The sequence below is a fragment of the Helianthus annuus genome, chromosome 4, assembly GCF_002127325.2.
Source record: "Helianthus annuus cultivar XRQ/B chromosome 4, HanXRQr2.0-SUNRISE, whole genome shotgun sequence".
Lineage (NCBI taxonomy): Eukaryota > Viridiplantae > Streptophyta > Magnoliopsida > Asterales > Asteraceae > Helianthus > Helianthus annuus.
In genome coordinates, this window is record NC_035436.2 from 101,414,818 (window position 1) to 101,426,778 (window position 11,961).

Here is an 11,961-nt window from a genome sequence, read left to right on the forward strand (position 1 = left end):
GGCAATAGTCACACTCAAACTTACAAAATTTTATGTGGCTATACATAAAGATTCGTAACACCATTGTTTCTTAGTTTATTTTTGTGTGACGGAATGATAGCAAATGTCATGAAAAATATATATGACCAAAGAATAGACAATAGTCACACGTAAAATTGCAAAATTTTGATATAGCTTTACATAACAACTAGCCTCACCATTGATAATTTATTTTCGTATTATGTTTTATTTTTGTTTTGTGTGAAGAATAATAGCAAATACCACAGAGAAAAAAATTGTGTGTCCAAATAATATACATTAGCCACATATATCTAAACTTTAAAGCCACATATAAAAAATTGTGTGACCAAATAATATACATTAGCCACATATATCTAAACTTTAAATCATCTCACAACTGTAAACTGTTCCCACCTCATACCATATCTGTTCCTGGTTCCGATTCGAGAAGATCGACTATGTGAATCCTTTTATCTATGTGATTAGTGTTAGTTTCTCAAACGTGTTATATATTTGTTCCCTCCATACGGAGACTACATGGATTGGATATGAAAAGTTGAGTTCGAGTGATGCAGATCTGAGGGTTGGTTCTAATTGCAGACTACATGGATTGGAATTTCCGGTGATTTCGCCTCATAGTGCGACCGGAAAAGGTAAACCCTAGTTTCTTATTCATCTTTCGGTTATATCATATGCTTTGTTTGAACTTCGATCTAGGGTTACGAATTGGGGGAATTCAAACATATCAATTATCATCTGGTTGAATAGGGGTTCTTTTAATGAAAGCAAATAAATTCTTAGTTTTCAGAATTAATTTTCTTGGATGTTATTTAACATTGGTTTTAGAACTGAAGTTGATTTTGGTTTGTTCAGTGATTCAGTGTTCTTTTAGGGCTGTATAAAATTATGTTATAGAAATGGAAGGTTTTGACTTCTGATTTGTTTAGTAAACGTTAATTTTATTATTGGAAAAGAGCAATGATATGAATATCTGCTTGTGCGGACTTGATTTAATACAGATGATATGGTCATTACCTTTATGATAGCATATGGATTAATGTTCTCTTTTGTGATATTAGTACTACAAAGAGCATGTGTGCCTCCTGTTTTGAGGCTTGTATGCTTTGAGCACAAGTAATAACAAACAGTCCAGGTAACTTGAAAATGTGGTCCTTCAAAAGAGTCTGAAAAATAAGTTAGCGGAGTGTGTTATACAGATGGTCCTGGTCCCTATCATGTTCATAATTTGGATTTGGTCCTAACTTTTGAGAAATAATAACCTTGTACAATCTTGTAACACTTTTGGTCCTTAAGGCTAGATGTAGGATATGGTTGTTAAGTTGATGTGAAATGACCATTTGTGTAATTTAGTGTAAGTTAGCATTATACTTGAACTTAAGCTTGTAGGCGCGTCGATGCTTGAGTATGGTTTGTATACTAAATCATAGTAAAACATGTGAATAACCTAAGTTACATGTTTTTGGCATTCCCGGGCCTCAATAGTGAACCAATTGATGGTGAACTAAAATCTTAAATAATCCAAATGTGAATGTACACTTGTTATTGGTGTCAGCATATGATAGTCATGAGTATGAATTACGGTTCAGTTTGAGGTATTTGCAAAAGCTTTTACCCTCACATGGCTTAGTGCCAAAACTGTTGATAGGCATGGCATTTAGGTGGTTTGACAGGCATAGTGAAGCTTAACATTTATTATACATGGACCCTTTGAAATCTTCAGCCAAATCAAGGTATATGGTTTTTCGATCCTTTAAGTGGTTGAATTGTTTCAACAGACTCTTCTTTTTGTTATTTTATCCAAAAATAATGATTCATGAACTTGCTTAGTTTCATGAATGCTCCTTGATGTGAACTATAGCCTACATGTTGTAAGACTGCTTTGTGTTTGTTCTATTTTACTATACTGATTGAACCCTAATTATAATAACCTGGCTTGTGGCTTACATAAGATTCTATTAGGATGCACTTAGGGTTTCTATCTATTGGTTGAGCGATTATGGTATTTTGTTTAATACTTTATTAGTTATTACACTTGTTTTACTCTATGTTTGGTTTTTTCTTGACCAACTGTTTGTAATGTCCTTGTACCCTGTAAACATACATATTTTAGTGTTTCGGAGATGTCTTTTTGATATATATTTATACATGTATTTCAAGTATTAAATTTTGTTTCGTCAGTCTGTAGTGTTTGAACGTGATTTTATTCGATTTTCTATTAGACATTAATCTTGTTTCATGCTGTGATAGGAACCACACCGAGGACAGCGATGTTGACTCTTTTCGGGACTCAAGTAGTGATTACGACCTCCCAAAGAGTGAAATTTTTCAGTTGTTGGATCAGTCGTCGTTAAATTACCAACACGCCCTTCAATAAGGCTTCTCTAGTGATGAGGGTGAATCAGCAAGACCTCAAAGTTGTCTTTCATTCGAGTATTTGGAGCGCAATCAACCTTGAGGTCGGGAACTAGGGGGGACAATCCTGACCCTAATGCATCAATATGGGTCAATATGGGTCTTTTATAAACTGTTATGGGTGGTTTTGGGTAATGTTTTTATAGTCAAAGGGTTAGACCGGGTCAATTAATACATGCAAAAACTAATCTACGGGTCAAATTGGGTTGGCAAAGTTAAATCCACGGGTCATTTAGGGTTGCGAAACAACCCACGGGTGAACAAAATCCCACATTGATCAGATGATTCAAATATCGAGCAATAAGATTCCGGGCGGATTTCACCAGTCAACAGTTACTCAGCAGGTATGAGGAACTCCTTTAATGTTTACTCTTAATATGCAATTTTCAATTCGTAATCTGTAATTTTCTACTCGTAATCTGCGATTTTCTGTGTATAATTTGCAATTGGTAACAAACTTAGTGTATAATTCACTAAAGAACTGGTGATAAATTCGTTTTGTGACTAATTACAGGGCTTTGCGTTCAGATTTGTTGAAGATAACTTCATTTTTTCATAATAATGTATGTTTTTTTAACGGCATACGGTTAGGATGTCACTAACCGGGTTAGTAGTTAGTATGTTAGTATTAAATGTATGCTTCTTACTTGTTGAATCTAGTGTTTAGTTGCTTCAGATAGGGAGATACCTTGTATTTTTTTTAAGGAAGCGACACAAAGAATTAAACTTGGGGACTCCAATTCATAGGATTAGAATTTTGAAATTTCATATTTACCCAGTTTTAAGTTTATAAATTATCAAAAATATACCCATTAACAATCTTTTTCTGAGGAACGGGTTGAGGCTGGTGATTAAACGGGTCAGAATGATTAAACGCAGGTGACATTCGAGTTCATTATTCTGAGGAAAATGAATAGTGGGTACGCACGTTGCCTGACCGGGACTATTAGGTCTAACCCAAACCAAACCGAAACCTGTTCCAACCCGGACCCATTCTGACCCGAACCCGTTTCGACCCGAACCAAAACAACCCTTTTTATAATTGACCTGTTTTGACCCATGACCCAACCCAAACCGAACCAACCCGTTTGCCAGGTCTATCGTGAACCTTTGACTGATAAGGTTTGTTTATTAAAAAAGTGTCTAATAAAGTTATAAGATATGTTATGTGGTCTTTCTGATATAAATTAATTCTACATTAATCTGTTGCATAGATACTTGATTTTGCGCGTTACTTCCCAGAGCTGAAAGCATGAAAAGTTGTGATTTGTTTTTTTGTTTTTTTGTTTTTTTGACGTTTCATTCTCTTCATACACCATTCACAGGTTTGTATTTTTTCTATATAACTTTTGTGTTGGATTTTGAAGCTGATGATTTGATTACTGAAATAAGTACCAGTTTCTAGTGCTTGGATAAACTGATCCCTTTTACTTTTTTTCCACAACAGGGTCTTTTTTGGTTGTTTTCTTAATTTATTCGAGTAATCAGAGTTTCCAAACACATGAAAAACCGAGCATCTGATGGTTACAACTTACAACCTCAAATAGCGTGACATGTTCAAACACTATCTCCAACAGCCTGTTTTATTACATTTATCTTAGTATGATTAGTATCACGTGATTACCTCTAGTTAACATATCCAAACACCACCCTAAAATGCATCAAGAGAGACGATACTGGGTGGGGTCTTGCGGATTCAGATGCAAAACATTAGGAGATACACATAACTTTAGCAATGAAAGTGAAAATGTTAATATAGATCCAGTTTTTTCACCAATCAATTTAGATAAATTGTTTGTATGCTAGTCCATTCCTGGGGGTCTGTGTGTCTCTACATTAAAATTTACATAATTGTTTATTGCAGGCAATCAACATGAGCATACGCCTGTTATGAATCCTGGGAGAGACAGGTCCTCTAAAAATCTCATTACCTGTATTTGTTCTTGCTTCATACAAGTTAAAAGAACCTCTATGGATCAACAATGAAGGCGAATTGCTGACGGATCTATTGCAGGCAGCCGACAGTGGGTTGGCAAATCTTCAGGTCAATCACCTTCATTTGGTTCATGTCTGCTGACCTGGACAGCCTAGTTGAAACTCAAATGGTTGTATTATTTTTCAAAAGTTCCTTAGGAACGTGAGTACCCTGGAAACACAAGAATCGAAGTGGTGAAACCCGCCAGCAGAAGAAGTGTTTTTGTTCAAACTGAGACAGGTTGTGTGTTAATTAAGGATGGAGCTAGGTCGAATTGATAGTGCCACACATGGATAACGACATCCGCAAAACTGCAATGGAGTTTCTACCTTTGAGTAATCCACACATCTTTCTAAACAAACTCTAGTACAAGGATGAAAACAAAGGAGATGCAGGAGACCCATCTTCTTGTAAGAAGGTTGGTTAATTTTTCATATTAATCTTTATCCTCTTTTTTAATAAGAAAGAGAATAAAAACTTGTATTAGTTGTGGATTTGATTTGGTTAGATAGCATACTAAGAGAACCTGCTTCAACTAAGGTCCATGCTTCCTAAAGACGATCTAGAAATGAGATAATAAAATATTTGAGATGCTATCCTTCGTCAGGTACTTGACTCACATCTTTTCTTTAACCAACCTATCATTAGATGAAAACTAAAAAGAATCAGTTGTTGTAGAATATTCGCCCAAAGGCGAACAAGTTGCCGGTAGGACCACGCGTTGTGAGAAAACTGGATTTTCCAAGATGCACTTACGATGAAAATTTACCAATCACAAAGAACCTGAACGCAACAGGATGTTTCTAAAAAAGTGTTGAAGACATGCCATGCTTTATCATCTGATCATAGTTCTTGCAGCACTTTCAAGTCGAAAAGTACGAGTATATAAGCATGAAGAATAAATCTATAAATAGTTTTTAGTTTATGTTTATTGTCATTTCTCTTTTCAACTTTTGTAGATAGATTTTATCAGAAGTTTGTTATTAGTACTTAAGTTGAAAACTTATGTATGAATTTTGGTTAATATTAGTTGGTTTTAGGTTTTTCTCATGCTGACAACTGTTTTTATTTTACAAAAAGTTGAAAATAAAATAGCTAATTACATGAAAATGGTCACATAAAACCACAATAAGTACGTATGACCAAAGCTTAAACAATAGTCACACCATAGTCACTTTGTTTTTTGTTTGTGTGACGGAATGATATGAACCGTCACGAGAAAGAATATTATGTGTGGCTAAAGATTAAACAACAGTCACACTTAAAATTATAAAATTTCATGTGACTTTACATAATCATTAGACACACCATCGTCATTTTGTTTATTTTGGTGTGACGAACTATTAGCAAACGTCATTGGTAAAATATATTATTTGTGATCAAAGGTTACACAATAGCCAAACTCAAAAATAAAAAAAAAAAATCATGTGGCTTTACATATCTTTTAGTCATGTCATTCTTATTTTGTTTTTTTATGTGACGGAATGTTAGCATACGTAATGGACAAAATGAATATGTATGACCAAATTTTAGATGATAGCCACACTTAAAATTATAAAGTTTCATGTGGCTTTATATAATTATTAGCCACATTATCATTACTTTGTTTTTTTATGTGACGGAATGATAGCAAACGTCATGAGAGAAGTAAATTATATGTGACCAAAGGTTGGTCATTAGCTACACCTAAAAAAAATCATGTGGCTTTACATAAACATTAGCCACACTATTGTCACTTTCTTTTTTGTGTGATGGAATGATGGAAAACGTCATGTGAAAAAAAAAAACAATGTGTGACCAAAGGTTAAACAATAGCCACACTTAAAATTACAAAACTTTATGTGTGACTAAAGATTAGACAATAGTCACATTTAAAATTACAAAGTTGTTTTGTGTGTCAAGAAACAATTTTTGGCCACACTTATAGTAAACTCATGTGACTAAATAATAAAACGGCCACACTTACAGTAAGTTTATGTGGCTGTTGCTATCATTTAGTCACATTTAATTCATGTGGCTAAAACAAACTTTTTAGTGACTATATAATAGAAACGGTCACACGTACAATAAATTCATGTGGCTATTGCTACCTTTTAGCCACACTTATTGTACAGAAAATCTGATTTCAACAAGAAATAGTGGTACCCTTTAGCCATACTTTTAAGTTGCTACGACCACTAAACCCGAATGTGGCTGTATGATACCTACGATGACTTGACCTTTGGTCACACTTGAGCCGGAAAAAAAAAGTGTGGCGAAAGGCGTATGGCCACACTTTTTTTGTGTGGCCGTAAGACTTTTTTGACGTAGTGTGGCTTGCAATGGGTCTGCACGTAGATGGACTTCCATGCCTTGTTCTAATTCGGCTAGTGGGAATTGGAAGGATATCGCAAAGTTGGTGACAAGTTATTGCCTAATGGCCGCTCGTTAAACTCCTTTTTCGTTGGTAACGGTACTGTGGTTTCCTTCTGGTGTGATGTCTGGCTTTGTGATGCGCTGCTCAGGTTGATTTATCCGAATCTGTTCAGATTAGAAACAGACAAATGGGTGACTGTCAGTAAAAGATTGAAGGTTCAAAATAGTGTCAAATCGTTAGATTGGAGATGGAGGTATGTCCCGTCTACTCAGGAGGAGTTATCTGAGTTATTCCAATTGTTGGAAGACTTGTTTAACTTCCAATGGAGCGGTGGCACTGACTCGTGGAGCTGGAAAGGTGATTCGAACGACAAGTTTTCAGTTAGTTCAGCGAAGATGTTTATCTATAATGCTTTTAATACTCACAAGACTCCGACTATAAATTGGAAAGTTTGGGTTCCTTTAAAGTGTAAGATCATGGTTTGGAGAGCTCTTCGGGACCGTCTTACTACCTGCGCAGCGTTAGAAAAGCGAGGAGTTCAGCTGCAAGATAATAATTGTTACCTTTGTCAATCGGGTCACGAAACGGCTATGCATCTCTTTACCGGGTGCGTCTTTTCCTTTGAAATCTGGAATAGAATTATGGCTTGGTGTCGCCTTTGCCCTTTTTATGCCTTTGATGTGTCCGATGTTCTAGCGATTACGGATTCTCAGCCGGTTTGAAATCAGCAGAAGGTTATTTTTCGGGGCATCATATACACGACATTGTGGTCTATTTGGAATGAAAGAAATGCGCGAATCTTTTTACGTAAACATAGAAGACCGGTGGAAGTGCTCGAGTGCATCAAGAATAAGTCGTTCTTTTGGTTTCGTCATAGAACTAGAATTAAAGATGTCGATTGGATAAAATGGTGTAATTACCCTTTGGATTTGATGTAATCGCTTGTTTGTGCTCGGGGGTCCTTGCTTTGAGGTCCGCCTTTTGGGTGTTTTGAATGAAAGTTACCTTAAAAAAATAAAGAATTTTAGGTCATATGTAATGGGGCGCGAGATGTGGGCATAGCGCCGCTATGGCGCCATTAACACCGCCCCCCGGGGCGCCATGAGGCAAAAAAAAGAATTGGCGTGATGTATTTCGCGGCGCGAGTTGATGGAATATTATAAAAAAAAAAAAAATTCTAATTTTCTTATTTTTCACACTATAAAACCTCATATTCTTCCACTTTTTTTACAACTCATACCATTCTCATTCTCATTCTCCATATATTTTTAAAAAAGCTAGTCTCACTTTATAAAAAATGGGTTCCCCGTCGGAAGAGTCTTTCACCGAAATTTACCGAAGATATTTTTCGCCCGACGAAGACGCGGCCGAGGAAGAAGCGGTTACGAGTGCATGTACTTTTGTGCTACAAACATTTGAGCACATTCGGCCACCTCCCCCTCCACGACCCATCTTGCGACGCACCTATATCTTGCGAGATCGTGAAGCCGCGAACGAGCGTTTGATGAAAGACTATTTTGACGCGGCACCGGTTCACGGACCGAATGTTTTTAGACGACGTTTTCGGATGAGCCAAAGGTTATTTTTGCGCATTAACAATGACTTGGAAAATACGTACGATTTCTTTAAGCAAAGAATGGACGCACGAGGATATCTAGGCTTCACCTCAATTCAAAAGGTCACATCCGCCTTACGCGTATTATCATACGGAAACACGTACGACATCAACGACGAGTATTTGAAGATGGCGGAGAAAACAACCCGAGATACCTTGGAACATTTTTGCTATGGTAATTTTTTAATTGTCTTTTATTTATTTACTTTTATACATTTATTTTTTCGTAACTTGTTAGTAAAACTTTTGTATATTAAATTACATTTTAGGAATATGCCAGTTATATGGAAAACGTTATTTGAGAAACCCCACTTGGAACGACCTTCAAAAAATATATGAGGTGCATCTAGAAAAGCATGGAATACCCGGCATGATTGGTAGCTTGGATTGTCGTCAATGGCGTTGGTATAATTGTCCAACCGCATGGCGAGGTCAACATACACGGGGTGATCAAAAAGGGCCAACTTTGGTATTACAAGGTGTTGCGTCATACGACCTTTGGGTTTGGTCGGCCTTCTTTGGTGTAGCCGGGTGTTTTAACGATATTAATACGTTAGAGGCTTCACCATTAATCGAGGGCTACATTTCTGGAACTATACCAAAGGCCGGTTTCCATGCAAACGGGAACGATTACGAGCATGGCTACTACTTGGGCGATGGTATCTACCCCGAGTATTCGATTATTGTTAAAACGTTTTCAGAAACTTTCGATGAAAAAAGAAAGTATTTTAAAAAATTACAAGAGTCTTCGAGAAAGGACATCGAGAGGTGTTTTGGGGTTCTACAGCAACGATGGCATTTTATCAGAAATCCTTGTCGCATGTGGCATAAGGATAAAATACGAATGGCCATGTATGCTTGCATCATTTTGCATAATATGATCATTGAGGATGATGGAAAAGCGATATGCCAAAACTATATTCCCGAAGATTTGGTCGAACTACCCCAAGCGACAACGGAAGAGAGACTCGCAAATGCTCAACTACTACGATCTAGAGAAATACATAACACGTTGAAGGCGGATTTGGTTGAGCATGCTTGGGCGATTCGCCCAATTCGATTAAACAATGATCACGACGAAGATTCCGAGAAAGAAGTGGGGGAGGAATTCGAAGACGGGAACTTTGAAGACGTAGGTTTAGATGCTGGAGAAAACGAAGAGGAAGAAGGAGAGAACGAAGATGACACCGAAGAATAAATTTATTTTTTAGGTGTAATTTATTTTTTAGGTGTAATTTTTTTTTAGTGTAACTTTTTTTTTTAATTTTAATGTAGTGTTTTTTATTTAATGAAATGTTTTTTTATTTTATAAAACTTATAAATTATTTAAAAAATTGAAAATTAAATTAATTGAGTAATGATTACACAGGGGCTTTATGACTACGGCCTCAAATTGTATAAAGCCCCATAAAGTCCCTTGCTGACGTGGCGCGCCACATGTCGCATAACGCCCCTTTGAGGGCTTTATGACTACACATACCCTTAGGCAAGTTAAAAATATGAGGTCTTGTTGAAATAGTAGGTTGTCGTTTTCAGAAGTCGCCCCATTAATTTGAATGCTTCTGGTCAAAAGACAGTCACAATTGTTAATTCTAAATTTATTAATTTGCCGTGTTGTCTTATTCAATTTGGTGTCAAATGGCTCTTTATGTCTTCTAAGAACATTTGACTAATATTCTTTTTATTTTATTTACATAATACCCATTTTATTTCATTTTATTTTATTTTTGTAATAACATTTTTATTTTACTTACATAATCTGACGGCGGCATGGGTCATCTGGAGGACAAGGAACGATCGGGTGTTTTCAGACTCCACCCGAAACGTAGTAAAGATAGTGGAAGACGTAAAGGCTTGAAGTTTTTTTTGAATTAAAAATAGGTCTCCGCGAAAGGATTTACTGTGGTCTAATTGGGTTAAAAACCCTTTGTAATCTTGTTTTTCTCGTTTGTCGTCCTAGCGCCTTGCTAGTTTTCTTTATATTCGTCGTTTCTACAAAAAACATAATACCCATTTTATTTCATTTTATTTGATTTTTTAATACCCGTTGATAATAGATAGAATAGGAAAATAGGTATATCACAAAAATAATTATAAAAGAAAATTATGTATATGTCTGGAATAATAATGGGAATAAGAAAATAGGTATAACAAAAAAATATTCATTATAAAATCATATGAAATGAATCAGTGGATCAAAATTGATGTAAACTCTATTCGAATGATTACGGATTTCTTTATAATATAAAGTTCATTCATTAAAGAAGTAAACCAAAGTTTTTACAACTCTAAGTCAACTCTTTATATATCATGACAACTTGGTGTATTGATAAATTGATCTACTCTTTCTTGTGGAGATGTAGGTTTGATTCTCGTTTGAGCCATTTTCGAAGGACATATGGGTGAAGAGGCGAATCGAGGCTTTAATCTCAGGTTCGAACCTGATGGGGGCCAGCGTTTACGAATTCCATCTGGTTCCCGCACATCCAGGGGGGGGGGAGGGCACGGTCTTATGACGGTCGAGAAGTCGACCTTGGACATAACCCCCAGCAAGGTGAGTTTATACGTGAGATTCTTTACCGTTCAAAAAAATTCAACTCTTTATATAACTAAGAAAAATAAACTAAACGTGTCGCATATAACCCATGACATTCCTATGCTTAACTGTCCATTATAACATCTCATCAATATGGTGACGGAAAACTTAGGAAATCACATTTAAAAAAAACGTTTTAATTTCCATGAAAGACCCACCAAACGATGGTTTCCATTTCCGATTGCACCCATTCGTAACCGACAAACAGTAACAAAGGTCTATTCTGATTTCGACCTCACTTGGAATTTGTTTCGCTTGAACGACTCAACCATATTAGATGATTAAAGCCAAGGAAAAATTTCCAGCCTTATTTTCATTTGGTTAACGCTTATGAAATTATTTAGTTTATCTTGTTAATTTTTCGTGCATATCCTAACAAACCATGGACACCCCGCGAAAACGTTTAATATTAGTTGGGGATAATGTGACAACTCGAACGTTCCTTTCACGTTCCACCTCACATTGTAATTAAGTGAAAATAATAAACATAACTTGTTAGTTTAATTATGGACATGCGTGGATGTTATGTGTTGATTAGATGAATACAATAATCAAATTCCTTTTTGATATGAGAATTGTTTCTCATAGGTCGCACACTCATGTGTGCTTGTTAAATGAACACATAAGTTATTATGTGGCCGCACACTATGTGTGTGTTTGTTATGAAAATTTGTTAGAAATAATGAATATAGTCGCACACTCTTTTTATCCCGTACATACATCTGTGTAACCGCACACCTATTTAATTCAAGCCCAAATTCCAGAGCCCACAGTAAACCCTATTATGGCCGCACACCCCTAATCGCACAAGTGTGTGTGTGCGGCATCTTTTGTGAGTATAAAAGGGTAGGAATGTTTTGCCAATCATTGTGACGGCTGCCCTCTTTTCACAAACATTCTCTCCATTTTTTTTTTTGAAAAACCCTAGAACATTCTATTCCTTTCCTTTGGAGTCTGATAGCGACATCAACGTAATCAAGATCATA

The 11,961-nt window shown here is 36.1% G+C and overlaps 1 long non-coding RNA gene across 2 annotated transcripts; it reads left to right on the forward strand.

Annotated features, from left to right (window-relative positions):
* Positions 1-335: 335 nt before the first annotated feature.
* Positions 336-5,451, forward strand: LOC110936565. 2 transcript variants are annotated; one of them, XR_002590123.2, is made up of 5 exons: positions 336-653; positions 2,269-2,777; positions 4,298-4,826; positions 4,896-5,015; positions 5,087-5,451. It is a non-coding gene; the product is annotated as an uncharacterized LOC110936565 (long non-coding RNA). The 2 variants fall into 2 exon arrangements; XR_002590122.2 differs by having other exon boundaries at positions 4,917-5,015.
* The last annotated feature ends 6,510 nt before the right edge of the window (positions 5,452-11,961 follow it).